Genomic DNA, 12908 nt, shown 5'->3' with positions numbered 1-12908 from the left:
ATATCTGGGAAGGGCAGGGCACAGTATCCATACTCCATAAGAGCATACAGACTGGGATGGAATTCCTGCTGGCCCACCAGGTGGGTGGGAGTGAGGAATGGCTGCATTTTCCTTCACCAAGAGGGTGGGAGGTGTAGGAGTAAGAAGGGGAATATCGCTCTTTTCCATTCCTCAGTGTCCTAAATGTCCTTGTGGTCCTGGCATGTGGAGCCTATTCTTAGGTCCCTGGAATCTGAGAGAACACTGTTGTTTTAAATATCCAACATGATTGAACCACTTGTAAGCATCCTAAATGGCTGCACCCTCCAGACAGTCAAAAGTCTACAGTTCAGTCCATCTTCCTCTTTGCTGCTTCCCCTTCCATTCAGCAGCCACCAGTGCAGTCCTCCATGTAGCCCCTGGCTAGCAGGGCCAATTTTTAGGTTCATTCTTAGGTCTTAACACCACTTGGCAATATCCAAACTGTCCATGCCATCAGGAGTGCTGACAGACTGCAGCTCCATGAGTCTCCTTTTTTGGAATTTTCATGTAGCTTCTTCTACTAGTTGGAGTTTACTCCACTTCTATATCCTTCATTTCAAAGCTCAGAGCTCCAGAATTATCTTCTTTATCTGTGTTAATTCATTCTCTTTTTCTTTGTTGAAGAGGATCTGTGTATTTTGTCTGCCTATTCCATCTTAACAGAACTATGGTTTCATTCATTTCACTTGAATCTTTATTATTTCTTTTCTTCTGGTGACTATAACTTCTTTTTGCTGCTCTTTTTCTAATTTTTGGAGATGTTGTATTAAGGTGTTGATTTTGGCTTTTTCTTCTTTTTTGACATATGCATTACTGCAATAAATTGGCCTCTGGTCACTGCTTTTGCTGTGTCCCAAAGATTTTGGTATGTTATGTCTTCATTATTGTTGATTCAAATAATTTTTTAATTTCACTTTTTTATTTCTTCTAGTACACAGTCATTTTCAAGATTGGTGTCATTCAGTTTCCGTATGTTTGTGCTTTTCTATTTATGTTCCTGTTATTGATTTCTAATTTGATAGCATTGTGATTTGAGAAGATGCTTTGCCATATTTCGATGTTTTTTAAGTTTATTGAGGCTTCTTTGTGGCCTAACATATGGTCTATCTTAGATATATCTAAGATAGAGAATGTTCCATCTGCACTGGAAAAGAATTTATATTGTGCTGTTGTTGAGTGAAGTGCTCTATAGATGTCTATAAGGTCAAGTAGGTGGATTGTATTGCTAAGTTCTTCTGTGTGTCTGAGTTTCTATACAGTTCTGTTTTTCATTGAAAGTGGTGTATTAAAGTCTCCTACTATGACTGCAGAGTCATCTATTTGTCTTTTGAATTCTACAAAGTTTGATTTATGTATTTTGAGGCTCTTTCATAAGGTACATATTTATTATGGTTAAATTTTCTTGTTCTGTTTATCCCTCAATCATTATATAATGTCCTTCCTTGTCTCTTATGGTGGTTTTTTGTCTTAAAGTCAATTTTATCAGAAAATATTGATATTACCACTCCTGCTTTTTAATGACTGTCATTTGCTTGACATATCTTTTTCTAACCTTCGGTTTTTAGTCTATTTCTTTCTTTATAAGACATGTCACTTATAGATAACTTATTGATGGGTTACATTTTCTTATCCTGTCTGCAACTCTCAGTCTCTTGAGTGGTGCATATGATCCACTGATATTCATTGTAATTATTGACAAGTATGAATTTGTTGCTGTCACTTTGTTATCTGTTTTTTTTTTTTTTCTTGGTATTACTGATTTCTTTGTTCCATATACTTTTTTGTGCTGAGCTTGTTTGTTTATGAATTGTGTAATCATCTCCTTCATTGCTATTGTTTTAGTATTTGCTAAATGTTTGTTCTAGTCCTCCTTATTTTGATGTGAAGGTTTACTATTTTTCTTTGAGGTTACACTGAGATTTATAATTTTCTTTCCAAGTTTAGAAAAGTCCATTCCGTCTTGCAATTATCTTGATTTCCTCATCATTTAAAAGTTCTGTAACTACACTTTTTTTTCCCCATCTTTTTGGTTTGTAGTTGTCCTCATTTACCAATTGATGTCTCTGTTTTCCTATTTGCAACCTTGTAGGCTTATTTACTTTGCATGCTTCCATATCCGTGCTGTTTTCTGGGTTATTTCACCATGTGTGTTAATGGTTGGTTGTTGTTTGCCATTATTGGTTCTCTGAACAAAGTACAGAAATAGGTTGGTCTTGTTTCAACAATTTCCTTTACTTTCTACTTATATGGAAATTTCCTAATTTCATCATCATATTTGGGGGACAATTTTGCTTAGTATATAATTCAATTGTAGGTATCTAAATATAACTCTTTTTAATTCTTGGTTGGAACATTTTTTTTTTCTTTCATTGTTTTATGTATATCATCCATTGTCTTCTCACCTGCATGGTTTCTGCTGAGAAATCAGAACTTAGCCTTATTGGTTGCCGCTTGTAGGTAACTTTTTGCTTTTCTCATGATTCTTTCAGGATTTTTTCTTTGTCTTTTTTTTTCGGTAAGTTTGATGATGATATGTCTGGTGATTTTCTTTGGAGGTCTATCCTGTTTGGGGTACATTAGACTTTTTAAATGGATATATTCTCTTCTTTCATCATATCAGGGACATTCTCTTCCAACAAATCTTAGACCATTTTCTCCTTCATTTTCCTTTTCTCTTTCTGTTCTGGAATTCTGACTATACATAGGTTATTTTTTTGGATGGTATCTTACATGAAATTTAGGCTTTCCTCATTTTATTTGGATCTTTTTTTCTGATTGATTCCTTTCCAAAGAAGTATTCAGGTACTTGATTGACTTCAATCTCACTAATTCTATCTTCCATTGATTCAATGTGTTAAACTTCATTCAATGTGTTATCTATTTCTGAGAATTGAAATTTAATCTTCTGGATTTCTATCTGTAGATTTTTTTTATCATTTCTAATTTTTCATTTATTTTGTCATTTTGTTCATATATTTTCTTCCAAAATTTTTTGTGGGGTTTCTCTTGTTTTCCTTACTTTCATCAGTGTTTTCCTTGATCTGTCTCTCAATCAGTTGAAGGTACCTAAATATAACTCATTTTAATTCCTTACCAGGGAGCTCCCATGCTGCTTCTTCCTCTGGGATGTGTTCTAGTTCAGTGTTCTGGTCCCTTGTCTCTACTTCTTTATGTTGCTTCTTTCTGTGAACTGTGATGGTCTCTTTTCTCTGAGACATCATGGCATTTTTGTGTTTACTTTTAATTGGTGATTGTATGTTTGAGTATTTGCCTAATATTTTCATTGTCTTTGTTTTGTTTGGATATATCTGAGTAAGCGGTATACTGTGCTGCTCTATGAGCTAGTTAACAGCATTTATGCACTCAACAGCAATAGAAGCAACATTCAAGACATCAAAAGATATATTTCATCAGGTGAATCTGTTGCAAAAGACCTCTTTCAAGTGCTGAAAAGCAAAGATATTTCCTTGAAGACTAAGATGTGCCTAACCCAAGCTATGGTATTTTCAACCACCTTATAGGCATGTGAGAGCTGGACAATGAATAACGAAGAGTGAAGAAGAGATGATGCTTTTGAGTTGTGGTGTTGGTGAAGAATGTTGGAAGTACTGTGGACTGTGAAAAAACTAACAAATTTATCCTGGAAGAAGCACAGCTGGAGTGCTCCTTGGAAGTGAGAATGGCCAAACTTTGTCTCACCTACTTTGGTCACATATTCAGAAGGGACTATTCTCTGGAGTAAGATGTAGTGCTTTGTAAACTGGAGGGTCAACAAGAAAGAAGAAGACCCTCAACAAGATGGATTGACACAGTGGCTGCAGGAATGAGTTCAAGAATAGCAGAGATCATTAGGCTGGGACATGACTGGGCAGTGTTTTGTTCTGTTGTGTATAAGGTCGCTATAAGTCAGAGATGACACAATGGCACATAACAACAACAACACATCCACCACCTGTCTCCTTTTCAGTCATCAGCCTCCCATGTGTCTGTGCTGTCTTTGGAAAGTGGGGCCTTTTCTTAGGTCCCTGGAATCTGAATAAGTGCTGTCACTTTAAATATCCAAAATGGCCACTACTTATAAACATTCAAATTGTTGTTGTTGTTGTTGTTATGTGCCATCGAGTCGGACCCGACTCATAGCGACCCCTTCTTGGGTTTCCGAGGCAGTATCACTATGGAAGTAGGATTGCCCAACCTTCCTTCCAAGGAGTGGCTGGTGGGTTTGAACCACCAGCCTTCTGGTTAGTAGTCAAGTGCTTTAGCCACTATGCTACCAGAGCTCCTAACATTCAAATTAGCCGCTCCTATTTGCTGCTTGTAAACGTTCAAGATGGTTGTGCCCTCCAGACAGCCAAAAATCCACAGCTCAGTTTCTCTCCTTCTTTGCTATTTCCCTTTTCAGTTGACAGCTACCTGTCCAATAGTCCATGTAGCCTTTGTGAGCAGGGCCTTTTTTTAACTTAATTATGTCTCTAGTAGCGTAGTGCCTGAGGCACTTGACTGCTAACCAGAGGGTGGCAATTCAAACCCTCTAGACACTCCTTGGAAGGAAGATGGGGCAATATACTTCTGTAGTGATACTGCCTCAGAAACCCATGGAGGGGTCTCTATGAGTCGGGGCTGACTTGATGGCACATAACAACAACAACAACACAATCATGTCCTAACATCACTTGGAAATATTCAGGGTCTCCATGCTGTCAGGACAGCTGACAATCTGCAGCTCTGTTTATCTCCTTACTCACTGTTTTCATACAGGTTCTTCTACTAGTTAGTGTTTAATCCACTTCTATATCCTTCCTTTCAAAGCTCAGGGCTCTAGGATTATCTTCAGTATCTGTGTCAATTCATTTCTCCTTGTTTAACAGGGTCTGAGTAGCTTGCCTGCCTACTCTGCTATCTTATTGGAAGTCCATTCAGTTCTTTTACTTTGCCATCACTTCTATTTGCTCTGTTCAAGAGCAAGTTTCAGAGTCTCTTCTGACATCCATTTTGGTATTTTTTTCCTTTCCTATCTTTTTAAATCCTTTTGTATTCTTTATAGATGATGCTCTTGATGTCATCCCACAATTCATCTAGTTTTCCATAACTGGTGTTCAATATGTCATATCTATTCTTCAGATGTTCTCCAAATTCAGGTTGGATGTAATCAAAATCATATTTGGGCTGTCTTAAAATTGTTTTATTTTTCTTCAGCTTCAACTTGTACTTGCATATGAGCAATTAATGGTGTGTTCCACAGTCATCTCCTGGCCTTGTTTTGGCTGAAGTTATTGAGCTTCTCCATTGCCTCTTTCCACAGATGTATTCAATTTGATTCCTGTGTATTCTATCTGGCAAAATCCACAGTCCACAGTCTACAGATGCTGCTTATGTTGTTGAAAAAGGAATTTTCAATGAAGAAGTCATTGGTTTTGCAAAATTCTATCATGCAATCTCTCATGCGATGTCTCTCACCAAGGCCATATTTTCCAACTACTGGTGATTCTTCTGTGTTTCCAATTTTCACATTCCTATAACCAGTAACAATCAATAAATCTTGATTGCATGTTTGGTCAATTCAGACTGTAGAAGTTGGTAAAAATCTTTAATTTCCTTGTGGTTGGTGCATAAATTTTAATAATGGTAATATTAACTTGTGTTCCTTATAGGTATATGTATATTATTTCATCACTGACAGTATCATACTTCAGGATAGATCATGAAACATTCTTTGTGATGATAAATCCTACTCCATTCCTCTTCATTTTCTCATTCACAGCATAGTAGATCATAGAGTTGTCCAGTCAAAATGGCCAAAACCAGTACATTTCACCCTAGTATATCAATTTTTTTGTGTTCCATTTCATTTTAAACAGCTTCCAATTTTACTACATTAATAGTTCACACATTCCATGTTCCAGTTATTAATGGAAGTTTGCAACTCCCCCCCCCCATTTGAGTCATGCCACATCAGAACATGGAGGTCTCCAAAGCTTTACTCCGTCCGTGTCATTAAAGTCAACTATATTTTAAGGAGGAAGCTCTTCTTTAGTCATATTTTGAGCACCTTCCAAACTGAGGGTCTCATCTTCTGGCACTATATCAGACAATGTTTCAGGGCTATTCATAATATTTTCCAGTAATATTCAAGACAATTTTTCACTGCTATGCATAAGGTTTTCACTGGCAATACTTTGAGAAGTGGATGGCCCCTTCCTTCTTTCAAGTCTATCTTAGTCTGGAAGCTCTACTGATATCTGTCCAGAATGAGTGACCCTGTAATTTGAAATAATGGTGGCATAGCCTCCACCCTAACAGCAACATGTAAGCCACCACACTATAACAAACTTACAGATGATTGGTTGGGGAAGAATATTAGACACTGAAATCACACAATAGCTATCATATTTTCTTCCTGTCAAGTACTGAATAAGACTCTACCCTAATTCAGTCCAGGAGATGGCTATTTAATTATGTTTCTCTTTCAGTGAGGTATTTAATTGGCCTTATCCACAAAAGAAAACATTCCATTTAAAATAATGATAGTAATACTAACAGAAATGTTAGGTGTTCTTCTTTGTTCTAGCACTTCTTTGTTATTTCTTGATTTCTCATTTTGCCTTTCAGCCAACATGCACAATTTAGTAGTCAGTCCTGTCTTATGAAAAATTTAAGCATCCAAAAGGTAATATATCCCATGTTCAATTTCAAACAATTTTGGATAGTCAATATACATACCATTATTGGTTGAAATTACATTTTACTATAAATGTTGGTGTGTTCATATATATTTGTTCTTGTTAGTTGTTAGGTGCTGTCAAGTTGGCTCCTACTCATAGCAACTCTATGTACAATAGAACAAAACACTGTCCAGCCCGATGCCATCCTCACAATCCTTGTTGTGCTTGAACTCATTGTTGCAGCCACTGTGTCAATCCATCTTGACCCTCTACTTTACTAACTATGATATCTTTCCCCTGGAAATGGTCCTTCCTAATATCATGGCAAAAGCATGTAAGACAATACCTAGCCATTCTCACTACCAAAGAGTATTGCAGCTGCACTTCCAGTACAGGTATGCTTGTTCTTCTAGCAGTTCATGGTAGTTTCAGTATTCTTCACCAACATAATAATTAGAAGGAATCAACTCTTTTTGGTCTTCCTCATTCATTGTCCAATTTTATATGCATATGAGGTGATTGAAAAGACCATACTTTTGGTTAGGGGCACCTTAGTCTTCAAAGTGACACTTTTGCTTCTTAATAGTTTAAAAAACTCTTTTACAACAGATTTTCCCACTGAAATACATTATCTGAGTTTGTATTGCATGCCCATGCTTCTTCCATGGGTATTTATTGTGTATACAAATAAAATTAACTCACTGACAAATTCAGTCATTTCTCCATTTATGATGATGTCACTTACTCATCCAGTTGTGAAGATTTTTGTTTTATGCTGAGGTATTGTTTTCATTACTTATTGCCACTCTAACAGACATATCACAAATGGAAGGCTTAAACAAACAGGGATGTATTCTCTTACAGTTTTAGTAACTTGAAGTGCAAGTTCAAAGTGGTATGTGTTAGGTATTAGGTGAAAGTCTGTCAAAATTGGGCTTCAGCTCTGCCATTTGCTTCTGGCCCACTGAAGCTGGAGGCTTTCTATACTCAGGCAGCTGCTGGCTGCTGAGACTGACAAACCTAGGTCAACAAGGAGAAAGGCACAATCTCAGTATTATCAACTCACAAGACAGGCTACTGATTCAAGTCCATTAACAGTCCCAAGAATGGCAGACAATATAACAAGCTACTGAAGGATGACTTGGCTACATTCAGGATTCAAGCATCCCAAAAGCTGCAAACCTTCCTCAATTCTTCTCCTTAAATACTGTAGGAATCCCATATCCCTAAGGAAGCTACTCAGCTGCTCCAGTAGATTCCACCAATGAGTTGACTAGCAATCTCACCATGGGGAATATCTACCACCAGCTGCCCAGCCACTTAAAACCAAGCCCAGAAAAGGTGACACATTACAGATGTAATCCATACTGAAGACTAGTCTTGAATCTTCATCAGTAAGTGCTTTAAGCTATCTTCACATTCAACAAGCAAGTGTCATCTGAATATTTCAGGTTGTTCATGAGTCTTCCTTCAATTCTGATGCCATGTTCTTCTTCATATAGTCAACCTTATCAGATTAATTGCTCAGCATACAGATTAAATAACTATGGTGAAAGGATACAATCCTGATGCACATCCTTCCTGATTTTAAACTATGTCAGTTTCCTCTTGTTCTTTTCAAATGACAACCTCATAGTCTATGTACCGGTTCCTAATGAGAACAATTAAATGTTTTAGAATTCACTTCTCTATTATGTTATCCATAATTTGTTAGGATATACACAATCAAATGCCTTTACATAGTCAATAAATCAAAGGTAAACATCTTTCTGGTATGCTTTGCTTTCAGTCAAGAACCCTCTGACTTCAGGAATAATATCCCTCATTCCATATCCTCTTCTGAATCCAGCTTGGATTTCTGGGAGTTCCTTGTCAATATATTGCTGCAACCATTTTAAAATTACTTTCAGTAAAATTTTAGTTGTGTGGGAGATTAAAGATATTGTTCAATAAATTCCTCATTCTGTTGGATCACCTGTTTTTGGAATGGGCACTGTGATAAATATGTTTGTATGTCAACTTGGCTAGGCCTAGTTGAGTGGCCCAGCAGCTACATGTAGTATTCCCCATGATGAGACTAGTAATCAGCTCCATGGTGGAATCTACTATGAGCAGCTGAGTAGTTGCCTTTGAGTATGTGGTCTGCTTCCTGTATATAAGGAACAGATTTGAGAATGGTCTCTAGCCTATGGCACACTTGGACCCTGCATGTAGCCATGTCATTGCTCAGCAGCCTGCTATGCTCTGCCAACCTTGAGACTTACAATGGACTTATGTTAATAGCCTGCCGTGTGGCTTGGTAATATCGGGACTGTGCCTTTTGACTTGTCAACCTTGGGGCCTCTCAGTCTCAGCAGCCAGCAGCTGTCTGAGTGAAAAAATGCCTCTAGCTCCAGTGGGCCAGGAGCAGGAGGCAGAGCTGGAACCCAAGGTTGAGGGGTTTTCACCCAGCCCCTAGACCCTGACACTTTGAACTTGGACTTAAAACCTCCAAATTGTAAGAACAAACTCCTGTTTGCTAAGGCCATCCCATTTGTGGTACGTTTCTTGTCAGAGTGGGAGTAGGTAACCAAAACAGGCACAGATATGTATCTCTTCCAGTCAGTTGGCCAGATAGCTGTCTTTCAAATTTTTTAGCATAGATGAGTAAGAACATCCACTGCTACATCCATTTGTTGAAAGATTTCGTTGGGTATGCTGTTGATTCATGGAACCTTTTTTTTTTTTTTTGGCCAGTTTTCTTCAGTGCAGCTTGGACTTCTTTCAATGCCATTGGTTTAATATGTACTAAACTTTTATATCAATATTGTCTGACAATAGAATGGATAGAATAATGAGGGAAATAGCCTGCAGTGCCATTATTATATAAGGTCACTACTGGCTACATGTGGCTATTGCTGGCGCAATTGCAGAAATTAAGTTTTCATTTTATTTAATTTTAATTATTGTAAACTCAGATTTAAAAGAACATATATAGCTAGTGGTTACTATATTCAGCAACATAGCTCCAGCTTATTATATTCCCAAACTCAAATTTATAAAAAATAAAATATGTTCATTGTACAGTTTTCATTGCAACCTTGTTACATAGATGGTAGAGCTCCTGTCAGAAAGTAATAAATACACTGCTCCCCCACACAATGAAATAATTTATTTAGAAAACAAAATCTAGTTTCATGAATTATCTCACTTATTGTAAATTGGTACTTATAGTCATTGTGATATTGTGGTATTTTTGTCAAACATACTCATAAATGTTTATTTATTGTTCTATATTTCCCTCATTTAGTCACTCAGAATATTGTTGTGTTGGTTGTTATTTGGTTTCCTTCTTCACAGTTGCCCAGCTATAATATTATTGAAATTAAATCCTATTTTTCAGTGTGTAGCTACTTATTATCTGCAGTAAAATAGCACTATTTTTCCTCTTTCTATCCAATTCCTTAGAGTTTATTTTTAAATATCTCTGCATATCTCAAGTGATATTGGTTCACTAATAACTCATCTTTGTCTAATTCTCTAAATCCGTTATTTTCTTTCCTTTCATTCTCCCTTTCTCTTCCTTCATATCCTTCCTTTCTTACTTGTCCCAAGTACTTACTAAGTACAGTTACATGCATAATGTTACATATGTGTTTTAATTTCCTACTGGTGCTGAAGCAAATTACAACAAACTTAATTGTAAATCAGCACGGATTTATTACCATAGAGTTCCAGACATCAGAAATCCTAAAAGTAAGGAGTCAGCCATTCTGTTTCTCTTCTGAAGTCTTTTTTGGAAGAATCTGTTTCATTACATTTTCCAGGTTCTAGAAGCCACCTACATTCTTTGAGTTTGGTCTCTATTTTCCATTTTCAAAGCCATCAGTGTAACAACTTCCAATCTATTTCTCTCTCTCCCTCTTACCACTGCTACCACTGGCATCTCTTTTCTTCAGATTTTCATCCTCCTGCTTTCCTCCTATAAGCAATTATATTACCTATAAGCAATTATATTAAACCTCCTACTTTCCTGCTAGGAGCTCTGGTAGCATAGTGGCTAAGACACTTGACTGCTAACCAGAAGGCTGGTGGTCTAAACCGACCAGCCACTCCTCAGAAGGAAGGTTGGGCAATCTACTTCCATAGTGATACTGCTTCAGAAACCAAAGGAGGGGTTGCTATGAGTCGAGGCCAACTCGATGGAACATAACAACAACACAACACCTTCCTTCTAATCACTGTGATTGTATTAGCCACTCTGGATTATTCAGAATAATCTTAACATCTCAATGTCATTAATTTAATAAGTGATGCAATGCCTCCTTTGCCTTGTATGTAATACATTCAAAGGTTCTGGGAATTAGGACATGGGTATCTTTGTGGTTCCATTATTCTGCCTGACAAAATATATACCTAAAATTTATTAAAACATTTTAGTCCTGTTTTACAAGATAACTGTAAGTATAAAATATACTATATTATAAATATAAATATATTTTATAATTAAATAAATATAAATTACATATGTAATTTTACAAATATAAGATACGGTGTTGTCATCATTGTTGTTGTTGTTAGGTGCCACTGAGTTGGTTCTGACTCATAGCAACCCCATGCACAGCAGAACGAAACACTGCCCGATCCCATGCCCGCTACATGATCCTTACTATACTTGAGCCCATTGTCTCAGCTCCCATGTCAATCCATCTCTTCAAATGCCTTCCCCTCTTTCGTGGACCCTCCACCTTACCAAGCATGACATCTTTCTCCAGGGAATGCTCCTCTCTGACAACATGACCAAAGTAGGTAAGATGAAGTCTGGCCATCCTTGCTTACAAGGACCATCTCAGCTGCACTTCTTCCAGGACAGATCTATTAGTTCTTTTGGCAGTCCATGGTACCTTCAGCATTCTTCGCCAGCACCACAACTCAAAAGCATCAACTCTTCTTTGGTCTTCCTTATTCATTGTCCAGCTCTCACATGCATACAAGGTAATTGGAAATATGATGACCTGTGTCAGGCGTACCTTAGTCCTCAAGGAGACGTCATTGCTCCTCATTTGAAAAAGTACCTCCTTCGCAGCTGACCTATCCAGTGCTACACGTCATCTAATGTCCTGACTGCTGCTTCCATTGACCTCAATTGTAGAACCAAGCAATGTGAATTCTTTGACAGCCTCAATCTTTTCTCCATTTATCATGATGCTGCTTATTGGTCCAGTTGTAAAGATTTTTGTCTTCTTTATATTGAGATGTAATAAAAACTGCAGACTGTGTTCTTCAATCATCATCAGTAAATGCCACAAGTCATTCTCAATTTCAGCAAGCAAAGTTGTACCATCAGCGTATCTCAAGATGTTAATGATTCTTCCTCCAATCCTGATGCCACATTTTACTTCATATACTCCAGTTTCTCAGATTATTTGCTCAGCATATATATTGAATAAGTGTGGGGAAGAATATCACCCTGACACACTCCCTTCCTGATTTTAAACCATGCAGTGTCCCCTTGTTCCATTCGAACGACAGCCTCCTGGCCATGGTACAGTTTCCTCATGAGTACAATCAAGTCTTCAGGAATTCCCATTCTTCTCAATGTTATCCATAATTTGTCATGATCCACACAATCAAATGCCTTTGCATAGTCAATAAAGCACAAGTAATCATCTTTCTGGCATTCTTTCCCTTGAGCCAAGATCCATCTGACAGCAGCTATGATATCCCTTGTTCCATGTCTTCTTCTGAATCCAGCTTGCACCTCGGGAAGTTCTCTGTCAATATACTGCTACAACAATTTTTAAATTATCTTCAGTAAGATCTTACTTGTGTGTGATATTAATGATATTGTTTGATAATTTCCACATTCAGTGGGATCATCTTTCTTTGGAATGGGTACAAATATGGATCTCTTCCATTCAGTTGGCCAGGTAGCTGTCTTCCAAATCTCCTGGCATAACTGAGTGAGTGTCTCCAGTGTGGCATCCATTTGTTGAAATATCTCAGTAGGTATTCTGTCAATTCCCGGAGCCTTGTTCTTCACCAATTCCTTCATTGAAGTTTCAACTTCCTCCTTCAGTACCATTGGTTCTAGATCACATGCCACCTCCTGAAATGGATGAAGATTGACCAGTTCTTTTTGGTATAGTGACTCTGTGTATTCCTTCCATCTTCTTTTGATGTTCCTTGCATCATTCAATGTTTTGCCCATAGAATCTCTCAATATTGCAACTCGAGGCTTAAATT

This window comes from Orycteropus afer, unplaced genomic scaffold (genome assembly GCF_000298275.1).
Source record: "Orycteropus afer afer isolate SDZICR_OR568_19922 unplaced genomic scaffold, OryAfe1.0 scaffold00091, whole genome shotgun sequence".
Taxonomy (NCBI): domain Eukaryota; kingdom Metazoa; phylum Chordata; class Mammalia; order Tubulidentata; family Orycteropodidae; genus Orycteropus; species Orycteropus afer.
This window is presented reverse-complemented; position numbering follows the sequence as displayed.